This window comes from Haliotis rubra, unplaced genomic scaffold (assembly GCF_003918875.1).
Source record: "Haliotis rubra isolate DU_JTF1 unplaced genomic scaffold, ASM391887v1 Scf609, whole genome shotgun sequence".
NCBI classification, from domain to species: domain Eukaryota; kingdom Metazoa; phylum Mollusca; class Gastropoda; order Lepetellida; family Haliotidae; genus Haliotis; species Haliotis rubra.
The window spans coordinates 623,377-635,326 of NW_025767312.1; positions in this window are offsets into that span (position 1 = coordinate 623,377).

Sequence of the window (11,950 nt, forward strand, 5' to 3'; positions counted from 1 at the left end):
ATGTGCGAAGGGCTTTTCTGGTATCCCCCGCCGTTTTGAGAGTTTTCCTTAAGCAACGAATTTTGTAAAAAAAATCTTCAAACATTAGGTGAGGTGAAATGTGGTTTAACGTCGTACTAAAGAATATTTCGCTCATATGACGACATCAATGCATGTGTATAGCTGATTGTACTAGCCCAGACTGAAGCTGGTTTTATAGTGCTAGCCCACTGAGATACCATGCCGCAGTGAAGCATGAATACCCCACTCAGACACAGTATACTGACTCCGAGCCGACTCAGTCCTTGTTGTACCCATTAATGCCGAGCGCCAGGCAGGGAACAACAAGTACCATATTTTGACGTATTTTGGTATGACGCGGTCGGGGATCGAACCCGCGACTTTCCGCTCTCCGGGTGGACACCCTAACCTCTACACCACGGAGGCGGTCCAGAAAAGAACAACACATTAACAGATGTTACTATTTAAACACACACTACTAATATAAATAATGTAACGGTTTCCTTAAAACAGCCACCGTACAGACCGATGTTCATCTACAGTCTACGAGAGATTCACAAAACAACAGCACGGAAACGGACGCACAAAGACCGACACTTCCTGTAGTACCGAAATACCGACTTCTCTCAACTGGCGATACATCACCGTTGCGCCCTGTGTGTTTACGACAAACACTGATTGCTGTTGCAGGCCTTTTATCCCAGATAGATTTCCAGGTTGAGGGTGTAAATTTAGATTCCCGTGTAAACCACCCGCACGTGTTAGTCTCTTGTAATTAGTGAGCGGCTTAGTCTTGCCCTGTTTCAAACTCTTAGATCTCTTGCAGGAAATTCTGCTTCCAAGCCTAGAACGGAATCTGGAAATGGTTTAAGAACATGCGTTGATGCAAGAGCTGATTTACGCATGCAGCTCAATGCATGGATGCATGTCCGAGGAGTAATGCTTTATTCTGAATATGCATGCATAATCGGAGATTGTTTGTTTGAATTTTGGGCAAAAGTTAGAAAACATTCTTACGATTTTTCTAAAAATAGTGAGTGAGTATGGTTTTACGCCGCTTTTAGCAATATTCCAGCAATATCACGGCAGGCTTAGAGACACCAGAAGTGGGCTTCACCCATTGCACCCATTATATTTAATACAAAACGAAGCCGGAGGATGAAATGCATTTCTATGTCGGTAAAGGCTGTTAAACCGAACTGAGGAATGGTTGGGACTTTGATGTGTAGACACGTGTTCAGTTTTAGTATAGTTGCTGTAAAATGGGTACCCGTAAGTGATTCGATGTACTATTGTAATAGTCATTACAATTGTTGTTCTCCAGCGAAAGTCCCTATCCCTCATTACAAGAAATGTTGATTATAATCATGATTGTGGTTGAATCTATTGTTTACTTATATGACTACTTAAGTGAGTGAGTGAGTGAGTGAGTGGGTTTAGTTTTACGCCGCTTTTAGCAGTATTCCAGCAATATCACGGCGGGGACACCAGAAATGGGCTTCACACATTAAACCCATGTGGGAAATCGAACCCGGGTTTTCGGCGTGACGAGCGAACGCTTTAACCACTAGGCTACCCCACCGCCCCACTACTTAGAAGTAGAATTGTTGTATAAGTATTGACACTGTTAACATCATTATACTTAGGTCCAGGTTAGAATTGGTCTCCAGCAACCCGTGTTTATCGTACGAGGCGACTGAGGGGATTGGGTGGTCAGACTCGCTGACTTTGTGACGTAGATCGATGCTCATGCAGTTGACCACTGGTTTCTCTGGTCCAGACTCGATCTATTTACAGACCGTCGCCAGATACCTTTAATATTGCTGAGTTCTGCTGCAAACAACCAACATACAAACATTCACTGCGATCATCACTGTCACATGAAAACATGTAGCCCGGCTGTTTAAGGCGTCTTAATTTGCTCTGTCAGAGTTGCGCCCCTTACGAGTGCTCGGATCTGCGGTTAGACACCTGCAACATTGCACGGTTCTCGCTGGATTTATCATGGACATCAACGTCATGCGAGATTTACACGATGGGATATAGCTGAAAGACTGTTCTAATTATTAAAATGCGTCCGTCCGTGCGTGCGTCCGTCCGTGCATATTTGTCTTTTCCGGAGCAGAACTTTAAAACTGTTCACTATATCTACACCAAACTTGACACAAGGATAGATCTGGTGGTGTACTGGTGCCTTTTTGGTAGTTTTGGTTTTCTGAATAAAATAATTTTTTGCGTTTCCATGGCAACAAGTTTGACTTCGACTGAATTTGGTGGTAGTGCTCCTTTCTGGAGCAGAACTTACAGACCTCTCAATACTCTCCTTCCACCATATACACACAAAAACATTTGACATAATCATCACAAGTAGACATATTGATGAAGAGTATTTTGCCATTGCGGGAGATATTGGTATTAAAATCAACTCACTCACTCACTCAAGACAGACATTTCTAAAATTGTGCTCAATGTTCTTTACATGCATCCCGAAACTTTCCATTTATATGAGTTTTTTTTATCATGCAGCTTAATCTCTTACAGACAACGGAATGATTAGTGTGAACCGAGAAACGTTTCAATTCGATGTGTTTTCCACTCATCCCAAAAAATGAATTGGTGAACAAAAAATCGATTAAACTGAATGGCACATAAAAAGTGAAACCAGTCCTTGAAGTAATAAGGTGAAATCGATAGTTGTAAAGAAAAGGGTTTCTCCTGTTTGTGTAGCCATACAGTCTCGTGATAACTCGTGTCGGATTCTCGTTGTATCCAGGTGTGTGGCACAGGTTCCAAGAGACTGGAGGAATTCCTTCAGCAGTAATTCTACTAGGGTTAGTCCTTCCCCAATCCCTTTAACCAGCACACTACCGGTGAAGATCCGGGTTAGAATTCGCCTTCAGCAACCCATGCTTGTCGTAAGAGGCGACTAACGGGATCGAGTGGTCAGGCTTGATTGACATATGTCATCGTATCCCAGTCACTAGATTTTCTGGTCCAGACTCGATAATTATAGACCACCGACTGTTGTTTAGTGCGGCGTTAAACTACAAATCAACTAACCAATTAGTCTCATGACAAGCATGGGTTACTGAAGATCAGTTTTAGCCCGAATCTTGTTTGATGCTGAATATACGCTGTGGATGAAATCCCGGCCTATCGGCTTATATAGGTTCTAGTATAGTAGGTGAGTATATATTGTACCCATGAGGGGAATCGAACCCGGGTCTTCGGCGTGAGGAGCCAATGCTTTAATCACTAGGCTACCCCACCGTCCCTGTTCCGTAAAGACACTTAGAGAGATGAATAAGAAAGTATAATTATAACTGAGTGAGTGAGTAAATATAGTTTAACGCCTCATCATCGTTGTTCAATACCTCCTTCCTCCCTATGGTAACGGAATAGGGGTATGGTATCTCAGTGGGCTAACACTATCAAACCAACTTCAGTCTGGGCTAGTCCAAGCAGCCGCACATACACATACACACGCATGCACGTCGTCATATGAGCGAAATATTCTCAAGTACGACGTTAAATCTAATTTCACCTCATCTCTTTCAAGCGCGGGGCAGTGGGGTAGCCTAGTGGTTAAAGCATTCACTCGTCACGCCGAAGACCCCTGTTCGATTCCCCACACGGGTACAATGTGTGAAGCGCTTTTCTGGTGTCCCCCGCCGTGATATTGATGGAATATTGCTAAAAGCGGTGTAAAACCATAATCACTCACTCACTCACTCACTGAGTAAGACAAACAAACACACCACAACAAAGGGGCTAATCTCTGGAACCACTTCGGGTTTCCATCCCACATCAAACAGACACGCCACAATATCCCTCCCTAACCACCCACTCGCTTTTTCATAACCGAACAGACCCGTGAAGATCCGGGTTAGAATTGATCTTCAGTAACCCATTCTTGTCGTAAGTGGCCACTAACGGGATCGGGTGGTCAGACTCGCTGACTTGGTTGCCAAAAGCGGCGTAAAACCCAACTCCGGTTCGATTCCCCACACGGGTACAATGTGTGAAGCGCTTTTCTGGTGTCCCCCGCCGTGATATTGATGGAATATTGCTAAAAGCGGTGTAAAACCATACTCACTCATTCACAAACCGAAACCTGAGTCTCATTAACCTATTCAGACAATGACCTACTTTTCAGCCGATCCGAATATTCTCGTGTGAAAGAGAAAATAGACATCACAAACAACTATGGTTACACTGAATTCCAATTTCCTGTTTCATACGAAAATGGTACTGACAAATATATTTTAATATTAAACTTTAATAACATCGTATTTCTATATTTTATGGCGAGGTGTAGGCAGCATGACCTTAACTAAGACGCCACAGACTGCCCTTGTTTGATGAGGTCGTAAAATGATTCACAATCATATGGCTTACTGGTTACACCTGTTATGTATTTTTTATGCTTATTCAGGGTAGTTCTGTAACGCACAATGTGATTGATATAATATCAATTCCGTACCAGACCGCCAAACTTTTCTAGCGGCAGAGCCTCGTTTTGAGATTTCCACGATTTCCATGTTTCCGTTTGTCAGAGCTCGCTGTACGACAGAACACGCTGCACGACGTGTTTGCAAGGATTAGAAGGAGCGTAGTGTTGCAATATACAAGTGCTTAGATGTATCAAATAATACTGATTAATATTTATGTATCCAGTTAAAAGAATTGTTCTCAAAACTCTGGACTGGTTATTGTACTAAGTTGCGCTAGGACGGAACCCAGTCAACAGGAAACGAGACTGTTTTGTAATCAATGTTTTGACTTGTAGTAACGGAAGACTCAACGTGGACCCTAATCTATCTACCAGACTATAAGAATACATCAAAATGGAATCTAACTCAAACCTAGTAATTCATCAAGTCCAGATCTACGCAGCTTGTGTTAAGATGACATGTATCAACCATGTCAGCGAGCCTGACCACACGATGCCTTTCATCGACTCTTATGACAAGGGTTCCTGAGAACCAATTCTAACCCGGATTTCCACAATATTCGGGCGATTACTTGTAGACTTAGTTTACAAAAAAAACCTTTACCGAGCAGTCGTTTATCTAGAAACATGTTTATCCTGACCATTCCATTGGAACTGCTTCCGACCGGATGAACGGGGTTCGGGTGTTTACAATGAAGTCGATCTTAGACATTTCCCTAAAACGTTTCAAGTAGGACTTGAGTTTTAACATACACACGCACACCCAGTACAGCCTGAATGTTGATTTTAAAGCTACACACCTTTGTTGCACATATTCACCCCACAGAGAACAGGGGCGGTGGGGTAGCCTAGTGGTTAAAGTGTTCGCTCGTCACGCAGAAGACCCGGGCTCGATTCCCCACATGGGTACAATGTGTGAAGCCCATGTCTGGAGTCTCCCGTCGTGATATTGCTGGAATATTGCCGCTAAAGGCGACGTAAGCCTAAACTCACTCACCTCACAGACCACCCCATGGTGAAATGGAGAAAGCGTTTGACCTGAGAGTGGAGCGTGGGAGGTTCGCTCCCCAGCCTGAAGACGGCACTGTGTCAAAATGAAGCTGGGTATCATCCATACAACCTAACTTGAAAAAAAATGAATCATATAAATATTTGTCGTGACAGACACACATACACTTATGCACCCAGGCAGGTGTCTCAGTGCAATAATCTTAAGAGCAACGTTTAGCCCTCTTTCACTCACACAACCACTAATCTCTTAAATTTGTTTTATTTTGTCTTCTTATTCAGTTATCTGTAAACACTACGTATATGGCTCATCGACTTGTCACACCCTCTGCTCACTCCTAGAGCCTGACGCATGCTGATAGTCTGTCTCACAGTCCCTGAACCACATTATTTCTCTACTGCCTAGCCCTCACTGCAATGCTAATGCCTGAAATGAAGCAAGTCTAGATTTCCCCAGGTTCTCCCAACTCACTGGGGCTCCTTTTCAATTTAAATGGGTTTATTTGTTACTATCAAAATTATTTATCAGGGACTAAGTGGGGTGGTGGGATAGCGTTCACTCACTCACTCGCTCGCTCGCTCACTCACTCACTCCTCACTCACTCACTCACTCACTCACTCACTCACTCACTCTCTCACTCACTCACTCACTCACGTTAGTCTTGCTTGCTGAATACCTCAGCTATCTACGGCTCTTTGTCTCGTAGCGTTTGCGGGTTGTAATCAACAATTTTGTCTTGGCAGAAGTAAAGACCGGATGCTTTTTAGCCAGAGCATCAAAAACAAGTGAAAAGAAAAAGTTCCCATGACACCAACTGATGTTTTTCGGTTTCCATGGTTTTCGATTGTTTGGAACTGTAAGTATGGATAGCGCAATTGTGGGTAGAGTGCTGTGCACGATGTTAGAGACAGCTTTGCACATTGTACTGTGTCTGAACATAGACATATATCAGATTAGTATATAGATATTATAGATTGTATATAAATGTGAAGTGAATGGTAGAAGTTTTTACAAGCAGTAAATAACTGAATTGTTGGCATGATGTACATAATTGGATTGTTGGCATGCAGCGAATGATTGGATTGTAAGCATTCAGCGAATGATTGGATTGTAAGCATGCAGAGAATGATTGGATTGTAAGCATTCAGCGAATGATTGGATTGTAAACATTCAGAGAATGATTGGGTTGTAAGCATTCAGAGAATGATTGGATTGTAAGCATTCAGCGAATGATTGGATTGTAAGCATTCAGAGAATGATTGGATTGTAAGCATTCAGAGAATGGTTTGATTGTAAGCATGCAGAGAATGATTGGATTGTAAGCAGGCAGTGAATGATTGGATTGTAAGCATGCAGCGAATGATTGGATTGTAAGCATGCAGGGAATGATTGGATTGTAAGCAAGCAGAGAATGATTGGATTGTAAGCATGCAGCGAATGATTGGATTGTATACATGCAGCGAATGATTGGATTGTATACATGCAGCGAATGATTGGATTGTATACATGCAGCGAATGATTGGATTGTAAGCATGTAGGGAATATTTTGAATGTAAGCATGATGTAAATAAATGGATTATTGACTTGACCATTAATAGTTCACATGCATTTGTCAGTTTGAATAGTGTCTCTTGGCGTGTATCCGGAAATTTAAATTACAGTTACAACAAACCCCATTGGACCAATACATTAAGTTCATTATAACCGTACTTCGATATACGCATTTGTCAAGACTAAAAATGACAGTTCGTCGTATCCGTCAATTCGTTATAAGGGTGTTCGTTACAAGCGTAGTTTCTTGCACAGGCACCTTGTAATGCAGGTCTTGGTGCAGAACAAACAGCCCCTTCATGAGGAAATTCATGTTTTGAAAGTATGGACAAATGTGGAGAATTGGCCCCTGCCCTTTGAAAGAAGAACATTATGGACAAATGGCTCCGACACTTCGATGTCCATAATTTGTAAGAATGGTAAATAACGGTAAATGCCTAAATGTTGCGCTGTTTGATGACATGCTTGCCTAACGACATAATTCAAGTCACCTGTTCTCACGAAATGTGGACCAGTTGTAATTTTACGTGTCTCCGCATTAAAAAACTTTTTTTTATTGATTTCACTGGTTCATTTCATGTTTATATTATGCCAAAAGGTAGGTATCCGAGACACAGACATTGTTGATAAGCTGTTATTCATGTGTGTGTGACTCAGAGTAAAATGTTAGTCAATATCACCAAAATGTGCTTGTCTCCAGTGAAGGTATAACATTTTGAGTAAATATTTCAAAGTAAATAGTCATCTAGTGGGAACAGAACAGATTACATAAGGTATTGTCCCTTTCGTCCATACCCAGAACATATCTTCATATGGTTTAATTAGAATTTATGTTTAAAGTGTAATCTACATTACCCCATGAAAATGACCATATAATTATTATAAAAATTATACGTATTCATTAGATAGCATTCCTTAGCTATTGTAGTTTTATGTTGGGACAATACAATATCAATCACACAGCCACTACATTTCAGCCGATTTCTCACTCTGATTTAAAGTTGGTTTAAAGTTGTAGAGATTTTTTAAGGATGTACTTTAAGCAGCCACCAAAAGATACAAACTGTATATCCAGTGTCACAAGAGGGTTTCAAAATGAATTGACTTATTCAGTAGTAATAACTAAATGAAGGAGATGCTGTTCCTTTACACTTTAAACGTTTGGTGGGGGCTAAAGGACGTCTGTGTAATCTACGTTATCTAATCTACGTTACCCCATTTCCAGAGGAGCATCATCTTTTCCTCGGTTTGCATACAATAGTTACGTATCCTTGGCACTGACCGTCTACTGGTTCCAGAAGTAATATTGGCGCAGTCATCCAAGCACCAAAAAACACATGGCATGACGGACATTTTGTTCAGTGGCGTGATTGAAATGTGCATGATTGTCCAGCGACTGTCGTACCTGAGTACAACTGATCACACACTATCTGGGCTACTCAGGTAAGACAGTTTTATGGATCTATAGTTATGGCATGAACTATTCTGAACATTAAACGATTATTTACTTTTAATTAGCTTATCATTGTTGATATTCTACATCAAACTAAACAGGTAACGTGATTACAGTTTGGATGAATTGTCGATATGCGTCTGCACTTTAAATAATATATGAAACGAAGAAACAGTTAATCACTTCTGTACCATATCACCAGTTATGTGGAGCGCAGTGGGCGGGCTGGCTAAAGCGCCAGGCTAGTGATCCAGCGAGCATGAGATGCCGGGATCGAGCCCACCTGTGACCGGGTGTAAAAACCTTGGAGTCAACTTTGTGTGCAGACTCTTTCATTTTTGTCACAACCCCTAGTGTACAGTACACAACCCTGTGCACCTAAATAAACCACGAATCCGTTGGTATATGACCAGATGGTGGCCACATGAATACGTGCAAACACCTAGTTGCGGGTATAGCAACGTGCATATGCCGTAAACTTGGACAAAATACTGTGACTATGTGTCCCAGTCCACCCAGCTGTGAATAGGTACCTCGTACGGGAAAGCCGCAATAACTCGGTGCGCCTAGTGACTGCAAGAGTTGTATGTTCCCCAGGGAGTTGAGATTAATAATAAGATGTGCCGTTGAGACTGACATCCAATGATCGAGGGAAAAACTACCAGCGCCTTGAGCATGCAATAATGCGTGGATATGTGCGCTATATAAATATCCAATAATAATAATAATAATGATTCTAAATTTCTATATAGATATGGTAGAGTTACGGTAATGTAGATTATAAGACTTGTGTTCAAGTTGTATTGTGGCCAGGTTTTGTTGTATAGCATAATGTAATACAGATAAAACTTATGTGAAATATATTTCCAGTAATACTTAGTTTACAAAAAAACTTGTATAGTAAGTTTGACGATCAATTTATGCAAACTAGTTTACCCAATCATAGGTACCCAATCATGATTGGTGGTCTTCGTTTTCTCCTTGACATCTGTTTTTTGATAGTTTTAATTATGTCAACAATAAATGATGTTCTAACAATAAATGACTTATCATTTAAAAAAGGACTTCATTTTTTTATCAGTTCCAGTTATCACTCGGTGCACATTTCGTGAGTACGAACAGCTGAGTACGTGTTCACATGTATAATCCACGCTTCAGCAATAACCAGCAACAAAGATATAATTAGCGTTAAATCAAAGTGGAAAGACTCCCTTCATCCCATCTTAGGTTACAGCTTAACGACAAGTGTTGTAAGGTACGGAATATTGCATGCATTAAATTATATGCATGTATGCCGATACTGCATGGGTTGACGTGAGTGAGTGAGTGAAGTTTTACGCCGCTTTAGCAATATTTAGGCAATATCACGGCTCATGTGGTGAATCGAACCCGGGACTTGGGCGTGACGAGCAAAGGCTTTAACCAATGATCATAATGACATCTAAGTCTTGCCTTCTATCAAATCAGACCTCTAGGCACACATTTCAGAAGAAAACCCACAGTGAGTGAGTGAGTGAGTGAGGTTTTACGCCGCTTTTAGCAATATGCCAGCAAAGTCACGGCGGTGGACACCAGAAATGGGCTTCACACATTTTACCCAAGTGGGGTATCGAACCCGGGTCTTCGGCATGACGAGCGAAAGTTTTAACCACTAGGCTACCCCACCGTCCATATAGTGAACATTGATTTGATAAAAACTAAACGTTATCAAAGATTTACTCGAGTGAAAACAGTCGTTCACGAGTGACTACGAGCGGTTTTACGCAGCTTTCAGCAATATTCCATCCCGCAATATCACGGCGGGGGGACTCGAGAAATTGACGTTACAGATTGCATCCATGTGGAGAGTCGAACCCGGGTCTTCGGCGGGACGAGCGAACGCTTTACCACGAGGCTACCCCACTTATCCGAAACACTGACGAAATATGTTCCAAAACACACGTAAAAGGCGACTAACGGGATCGGTGGTCAGGCGCGCTGACTTGGTTGACACATGTCATCGGTTCCTAATTGCGCAGATCGATGCTCATGCTGTTGATCACTGGATTGTCTGGTCCAGACTCGATTATTTCCAGACCGCCGCCATATAGCTGGACTATTGCTGAGTGCGGCGCAAAACTAAACTCACTCACTCACTTACAACGAAACACAACTCGTATACTCGTATCACATATCACCAACGAATAACCAGTTCTTGTTTGTTTTTACCCACCATGTAACCTTTCTTTTGTACGTCAGTATGCTATGGACTATTCAGTACACTGCTGAACGTATATGTCATTCATGGACATGTACGCTTGTTTTACCAATATTATTGTAACGCTCGGCACATATACCGTACGTGCGGAATTGGCGTTTTGAACTACACAATTGTTATTATCTTATCGTGTGAATAAAGACAATGTTTTCCTTAACTGGATCGATATATTGACCTGTATCTAGCATATAACATTTGGTTATATTGTCTAGTTAATTGATGAACGCCAACGGTCGATGTTTGCAGTAGGGGTCTGCAAGTTGTTCTTGTTTGTTTGTTAATTCGCTATCCAGGCGTTTTACTTCTGTCTGTAAATATACGCCAACAATCGACCACTCAATTGTAATTTGATGTGAGGGGTTACGTCCCTTACCCGTACCAGATCCCGCTGTGATACGTGTTTGGCATCTGTGCAACACGCAGATGACTGAAATATTAGTCAGTGCTGCGCTGGAACTTACATTTCGGTATGGTCTAGCGCCGCATCGAGCAATATTCCAGACATACAAAGGTGGCCTGGAAACATCTGAGCTTGGATTTGATAATCCAGTGATGGATAGTACTGGCCTTATCGTCTTGGTACGTTGACTCAGATTCAACACAATCGTGATTCTGACCACCTTATGTCTTACGTCATCTTCAGGCTATATATGACAGGGGTTAGCCGAGTGGTTAAAGCGTTTGTTGATTCCTCAACGCTTACTAATTACTAAGTCGCAATCGTACAATGGATTTCTAATTATGGAGTGAGTGAGTGAGTTTTACGCCGCTTTTAGCAATATTCCAGCAATATTACGGCCGGGGACACCAGAAAAGGGTTTCACACATTGTACCCATGATTTATGTTCACAGGCAAATGATGTAATGGATGCAGAGGTACCCTCACGAATTTGTGAGCTTCCCCAGATACAAATATACAGTGGTTAAAGCGTTCGTTCGTCACGCCAAAATCCTCGTTTCGATTCTCCACATGGGTACAATATGTGAAGCGTACTTCTGGTGTCCCCCACCGTGATATTGCTCGAATATTGCTAAAAGCGGCATAAAACCTTACTCACTCAATGTGCGTATTATTCGGAGGTCACAGTTCATGTTGAATTATTATTATTATTATTATTGTTATTATCATAGGATATTTAAGAATGGGTATAACGCATGTGTATGTGCAATGCAGTTACACATTGAAATCTGCCCCAAGGCTTTTAATATGTGTTTATCGAGGCAAAA